Source organism: Silene latifolia, chromosome 6 (assembly GCF_048544455.1).
Source record: "Silene latifolia isolate original U9 population chromosome 6, ASM4854445v1, whole genome shotgun sequence".
Classification (NCBI taxonomy): Eukaryota; Viridiplantae; Streptophyta; class Magnoliopsida; order Caryophyllales; family Caryophyllaceae; genus Silene; species Silene latifolia.
In genome coordinates this window covers 9086459-9094183 of record NC_133531.1, presented here as the reverse complement: position 1 = coordinate 9094183, position 7725 = coordinate 9086459, and positions in this window count along the sequence as shown.

The following is a 7725-nucleotide window of genomic DNA, read 5'->3' as shown; positions in this document are numbered from 1 at the left end:
CCACATTAAAAGTCCCATGCACCCCATAGTCACCGGCAGTCAATCTTGTATGCATTTGGCCCAATCTTTTCAACAACTTCAAATGGACCATCTGATCTTGGCATGAGTTTACTTTTTCTTTTTGCTGGAAATCTTTCCTTCCTCAGATGTATCCATACCAGATCTCCTGGTTCAAACTCTTTCTTCCCCTTAGGCACCTTAAGATGCTTCTGGTATTGCTCATTTGTTCTTTCAATCTGCCTTTTCACTGTCTCATGTAGTTTCAGCAATTGCTCAGCTCGTTTCTTGGCATCCAGGTTGATGTTTTCCTTGGGTACAGAAGATAAATCCAGTGGCATCAGTGGATTGACCCCATAGACTATCTCAAAAGGACTGTGTCCAGTTGCAGATGATGGTGCTCTGTTGAATGCAAACTCTGCTGCTGCTAGCTTTAGGTCCCAATCTTTTAGGGTCTTGTTGACAAGACACCTTAAAATCCTCCCCAATGTCCTGTTAGTGACCTCAGTTTGGCCATCTGTTTGTGGGTGGTGAGAGATGCTGAACAAGAGCTTGGTTTTAAGCAGCTTCCATAGAGTCTTCCAAAAATATCCCATGAATTTTGTATCCCTGTCTGATACAATGGTCTTTGGAACTCCATGGAGCCTCACAATCTCCTTTAAGAATAGCTCAGCAACACTTGCTGCATCCTCTGTCTTTTTGCAAGCTACAAAGTGAGCCATCTTACTGAACCTGTCCACAGGGGCGAAGCCAGGATTTATTATATGGGGTAGCGAAATTTTTGTGACATTTATTCAATCTCTTAGAATATACACAATATTGCAAATGAATGTAAATTTTTTTTATAATAATAATCGCATTTTTTAATTTAAGAAGACGAATTGTCTTCGCCCTTATTGTTCTCAGGTTTTTTTGCCGGGCCCAAAAATTCAAGGAGTTTAGCGTGACTAGTGACCGTTTATATACATGATCGGTAAACAATACATAATAACAAAATGTGATACAACTTGTAATAACAAAATATTTATACATCATTTGTGTCAATCGTTCACTAGTCACGTTAAACTCATTTGTGAGTGACTTTAGTCACTCACAAGAATAAATACGTAAATAAATGATTGAAACGGATGGAGTAACAAATAATAATTTTTGAAACGGAGGGAGTAACAAATAATAATTTAGTAGTTAGTCCGTACCTAATTTAATACACATGACAAATAATAATTTTTGAAACGGAGGGAGTAACAAATAATAATTTAGTAGTTAGTCCGTACCTAATTTAATACACATGTCTCTAAGTAAGAAATGATTGAAACGGAGGGAATAACAAATAATAATTTTTGAAACGGAGGGAGTAACAAATAATAATTTAGTAGTTAGTCCATACCTAATTTAATACATGTCTCTAAGTAAGAAAGATGTGGAAAAAAAAGAGAGAAAATGATTCTATTGGGGTTCGAACCCAAGCAGTACAGGAGGAAACCCATTAAACAACAAGAAGTCAACTTTACCACTTGAGCAACTACATGATGCTGTTAGTATTAGAGTCCATATTATTCTTATATCGGCATAACGACTGGGGTTGCAAAACTTCATCTTCTCCTCTTATTTTTCTGTTTTTTTCTGGGTTTGGGGTAGCAACCGCTACCCCTTGCTACTCTCTAGTTTCGCCCCTGCCTGTCCACCACAACCATTACAGAATTTTTCCCTCTCTGTGTTCTTGGTAGGGCCACAATGAAGTCCATGCTTAAGTCTTCCCATGGCTTGCTTGGCACTGGTAGGGGAGTGTATGGACCAGGTTGGAAAGAACTCTTGGAAAGTTGGCATTTTGAGCATCTTCTGAGGACAATCTGGACATCACCCATCATTCTTGGCCAATAGAATTGGTCCTGTAATATCTCCAAGGTCTTTTGGACACCAAAGTGCCCTCCTAGTCCCCCTGAATGGACTTCTCTGATCAAGAGATCCCTGTAAGACCCCCTTGGAACACACAGTTTGTTGCCCTGGAATAGGAAACCTTCCTGTAGTAGGTACTTGCTTCCTTGTTTCCTATGCCCTTCAGTCTGAGTAATCCATTCCTCTGAGAAGTCAGGATCTTCCTTATATAATTCTTTCATGAATTCAAACCCAAGAACCCTGTTGGACATGACTGAAAGCAAGGAATGCCTCCTTGACAATGCATCTGCTACCACATTTTTCTTGCCTTCCTTGTATTTACTTGGAAAAGGTAAAGACGCAAGAATTCCACCCATTTGGCATGCCTGAAATTCAACTTGTGTTGGCCATTGATGTACTTCAAGGCTTCATGATCAGAGTGTAGTACAAATGGCTTAGGTTTAAGGTAATGATTCCAATGCATCAAGGCTCTGATGATTGCATAAAATTCTTTATCATAGGTGGAATATTTCAGTTTGGCCCCATTTAACTTCTCACTGAAGTATGCCACAAAGCTTCGGCTTTGAATCAAGATCGCTCCAATTCCCACACCACTAGCATCACACTCCACTTCAAATAGCTGATCAAAATCAGGTAACTTTAGGATAAGAGTGTTACACATGAGTTGTTTGATTTTTTCAAAGGACTCACAGCTTGTTCAGTCCATTGAAACTCCCCTTTCCTCATGCATTCAGTGATAGGTGCCACCACTGTGCTGAAGTTCTTGATGAACCTTCTGTAGAAGGATGCTAACCCATGAAAACTCCTCACTTCAGTGACTGTAGTAGGGATTGGCCAAGATTGCATTGCTGCAATTTTTTCTTGGTCAACAGAAATGCCTCTTCCTGATACCAGGTAACCCAGGAATGCAACCTCCTCAACCATAAAGGTGCATTTCTCCAGCTTGCCATACAGCTTCTGCTCTCTGAGGATTTTAAACACTACTTCCAGATGTTTAAGATGCTCTCCCTTGCTCCTGCTATACACCAGTATGTCATCAAAGTAGACAACAACAAACTTGCCCAGACATGGCCTCGGACTTCATCATCAATCTCATGAAGGTGTTGGGTGCATTTGACAGTCCAAAAGGCATTACAAGCCACTCATATAGGCCATGTTTTGTTTTGAAAGCAGTCTTCCATTCATCCCCTTCCCTAATTCTCACTTGATGGTACCCTTGCCTTAAATCAATTTTAGAAAACATGCTGGCTCCACTCAACTCATCAAGCATATCATCTAATCTGGGAATTGGGAACCTATACTTGACTGTAATGTTGTTTATAGCTCTGCTATCTGTGCACATCCTCCAGGTGTCATCTTTTTTTGGTACTAGGAGTGCAGGGACTGCACATGGACTAAGAGATTCCCTCACAAATCCCTTTGTCATTAGCTCCTCAATCTGATGTTGCAATTCCTTTGTAGCATTTGGATCACACCTGTAAGCTGGTTTGTTTGGGAGCACTGAACCAGGAACAAGATCAATGTGGTGTTCAATGCCCCTTAATGGAGGTAATCCACTAGGCAGCTCATCTGGAAACACTTCTTGGAACCTTTGAATCAAAGGGGCAACAGCTGTGGGCACAACAATGTTCTCCTCTTGGTTTACTTCCTTGGATAACAGCATCAGAATTGGTTGTTCTTGCCTGATCTCCCTAATCATGGCTGCCTCAGATAAGAACAGCACACCATTCACTCCTTCTGGGACATTAGGACTGCCATAGTCCCTCTGGTTTGGTGGCAATGGGGTCAAGGTGACCTTCTTGCCTTGATGCTTGAATAGGTATACATTGTCCTTCCCTTGGTGTGTGGTATTCCTGTCATACTCCCAAGGCCTCCCAAGTAATAGGTGACAGGCATCCATGGGTACCACATCACACAACACTTCATCTTTGTACATTTTTCAATGGAGAAGGAAATAATGCACTGCTTGTCAACTCTCACTCCTGAATCCTTACTTAGCCATCTCAATTTGTAAGGGTTAGGGTGTTCTTGTGTTGGTAAGCCCAGCTTGCTAACCATGGTGGTGGAGGCAACATTAGTGCAGCTACCCCCATCAATAATGAGGTTACAAACTCTTCCCTGGACAGTACATCTACTCCTGAATATCATAGATCTCTGGTCAGCCTCTAAGGGGGCTTGCTGAGAGTGCATGACCCTCCAAAGGAACAAGCTGTGTCCTGTGTCAGGATGAGCAACAATCTGGTCTGGACTGGCTTCTTTCTCAGACTCCACCTCCTCTAAAACAAGAGCCTCATCCTCCTCATAATCTATCAAACCTTCCCTTTCCCATTCTGCAACTTCCATTGCAGTGAGTGTCCTAGCAGAAGGACAATCCTTCCTGAAATGGCCAAATCCCTGGCACTGGAAGCACTTAATCTTGTCTCTGGATAAGGGTGGGTTGATTTTGGGGTTCATGGGTGCTTTTCCCTTATCCACAGTGGGTTGGGGGGTTATTTTGGGTGGTTCATTGATTTTGACACTAGAGTAAGGTCTGAAAACAGGTTTGGGTTTGGCTGCAATGGGTTTGGTCTTCCCCATTTTCTCCACTCTTAGAGATAGGTTAACCACATCATCATAAGACCATAAAGGTTGCATTCTGACCTCTGTAGCAATACTCTTGTCAAGACCCTCTAAGAACCTAGCAATTCTTTGTTCAGGTTTTTCATTAATTTCACATTGAAGTGTTAATTGCTCAAATTCTCTTAAGTAGGCTTCAACAGTTTTCTCCTTTTGTTTAAGGTTGGACAGTTTGATGAATAAATCCTGAGTATAGTCTTTGGTGACAAACTTAGCCAACATTTTCTTTTTAAGTTTGGACCAAGACCTAAGAGGATCCTTACCCTCCTTTAACCTTTGATGCTTAAGATTATCATACCACAGTGAAGCATAACCTTTCAATTTTAAGACTGCAACTTTATAAGCCTTAGCATCATTATAATTTTTAAACTCAAAGATTTTTTCAACATCTCTAATCCATTCTAGTAGGTCATCAGGGTTCAAACTACCAGAAAATTCAGGGATTTTACCTTTATATGCCTGTCTGTTTGCTCAAGATGTTCTTCTTGTGTCCTGTTGCTTTCATCAGAGTCTGATCCATATTCTTCCTCTGGTTGTGGGTATCTTCTTCCTGCTCCCATGGCAAAGCCTCTCCCTCTACCCCTTCCTCTGGCAGGTTGCCTCCTAGGGTCTGGGTTTGGGATTCTCTCCATGACAGCATGCATAGCATTCACCAGTGTATCCACATTTCTGGCCAGATTTCCAACTGTGGCTTCAATGCAAGCTAGCCTCTCTTCACTCATGGTTATTTTTTGTGTTTTTAATGTAGGTAGGTTGATGAACTCACTATTCTCTTAATTCCCAAGATAAACACAAGATGGAATTGTGTTTAGCCTAGCTCTGATATACCAAATTGATATGTAAACACCCACCCTTACAATGAATTGACAAACTACTAAACCAAGACTGACAGAAAATGGGACAGTATGACAGTGTGGGTGTTATTGTGAATAAAAGGGACTGTTTTTGGGATATAATTGTTTAACTACCTTCCACAGCAAGCACAGGAAGTTAACTTAACAATTTAGGTTGTTTAACTCAAGAGAACCACATCTTAACACAGGAATACTCGAGTTGAAACAGACAATAAAGCTCAAACAGTCCACAGCAAGCACATGACTGTTCTCACCCTATTACCAGGTCCTTATTCAATACTCACAGCAAGCACAGAGTATTAATAAGCCTGACTCTACCCTATGTTACTAACATAAGATTAAGAGATTTGAATTGAGAGTAAAAACTCAGGTTTCATTCATAAAAATCAGCTGCCTCTAACAGACTGATGCAAGGGTCCTTATATAGGCCTTGCTTTTAGGTTAAACATGAAATAAAAGGTTCATCTAAGGGCCAGGATTTTCCCATAAGTCAGGACAAGAGTCTAACTAATATATTACAACGGCAAAAAGATCATAAATGTAAACTAGAGTGAAAACAAATTGAGTTTGCAGAGGACAGTCAGTGTGAAAGACATCTTTGTTGCCTTTCAAGCTTTTCTGTGGTAGTTGTTGCTTTTCCTACTCATGTGAGGACGAGTGGTCTCCTTAGTCTTGACTTGGTGTCCCAGTACCCTCTGATTTATGGAAACTTAAGCCAAAGAAGCTTCCCACACAACTTTTCCTTGGTTTGTCCAAAAATGGCAATGTTACTTTTTGGAATCTCCCCTTTTCTGCAACTTGTTTTCAGACTGGTTTTTCAATGCTTTGCAATGAGAATTTGGCCTGGCTCCCTAGGACTTTTTGGTGCTCATATGAGTGTTCTATCAACTGGCCATGGTGGCAGCTGATGATTTGCCTTGTGCTGGAACTTATGACCCTGCAAAGTAGACTGGTCAGTGGCCAGGTAGGAGTGGTTGTGGCCTGTAGTTGCCTGAGTTGCTTGACTATGGGATAGTTGATTGTCCTGGTTACTAGCTCCTGCATCAACAGGAAGTAGAAGTTCTTGATGTTCCTAAATTCAAAGAATGCAAACACTTCAATTGGTGGTTCTTTAGTTATTCACCGTCCACCAAAGAGTATAAGATTCTTAAGATCGGGGTAAGTAGGGGTTGCAGAAAACTCAAGTTATTCGCTGCGATTACCACACTTGGTTCCAACATTTGGCGGGAAATAGAGAATGTTCCCCCTAATTTGTCTAATTTATCTTTCACAGAATGTCAAGGGACTTTGTTTTGGTCAATGGAGTCCGGTTTAGTTTCATTTGATCTTGTTTCCGAAAAATTTCAAGAAATTCCTGGCCCTCCAAGCAATCCTCTTCATGTGATACGTGATATTTATGGAAATGTAATTGTGAGAGATAAGTTTATAAGTATGGGTCACACCGTAGGATATTTAAAGGATTGCAGATTATGGGTGTTGGAAGATAAAACAAAGGGCATATGGATAGAAAAGTACGATTTTTCAAAACCCCCGTTGGAAGAATATGCTCAAGGGCTTACTGGTATCTCAGAGAATGGCGGTTTGTTTGGCTTCATCAAAAATTCAACCAACGTGTTTATCCAAGACATGAGACATACACGTTTCAGAGCCGATGAAATTAGATTGGAAAAGTATACACTACTACAGATACAGGCTATAACAACGGTCAAAAACCGTTGTTATATAAAAAAGCGGACGTTGTTAAAGCGTCCGTTGTAGAAGGTTTTAACAACGGTTGGTTTACTTAAGGAAACCGTTGTTAAAACTATTAACCACGGTTTTATGTATAAAAACCCGTTGTGGAAAGTGTGACTCAATTTTGGGGGGAAAGTTATAACAACGGGTTTTAATATACAAAACCGTTGTTATAACTAAAGACAACGGGTTGTTTTAAAATAACCGTTGTTGTTTGTTCTTAAAAAATAAAAAAAAATTAAATTAAATATTACTAGATGCATGCATAATTACGGCCTGTTAGAATTCCGATGCATGCATTATTACTGACATCACTGTACATATGAACGGATAATATGGAATGTGTAGATACCTCATTTCTGCACCTCCCGCAAACCACCCGGTGATGATTGGGCCGCATGTTTGATTCGCGGAACGATTTGTGACAGTTCGTAAGATTATCGTCAAGTGATTGCTCAAATATTAATGTCGACCTCTTAGTTGTCATCTACGTCCTGATACGGTCGTTTTGGCAGTAATTAGAGTACATTCGGAGTCCGGTCAAAAACCGTCTCCATTTTCGATAATCAAGTTAAAATCCCGAGTCGGAATGTTCTGGAATGTTCCGGATATTTCTATTCCATATTTC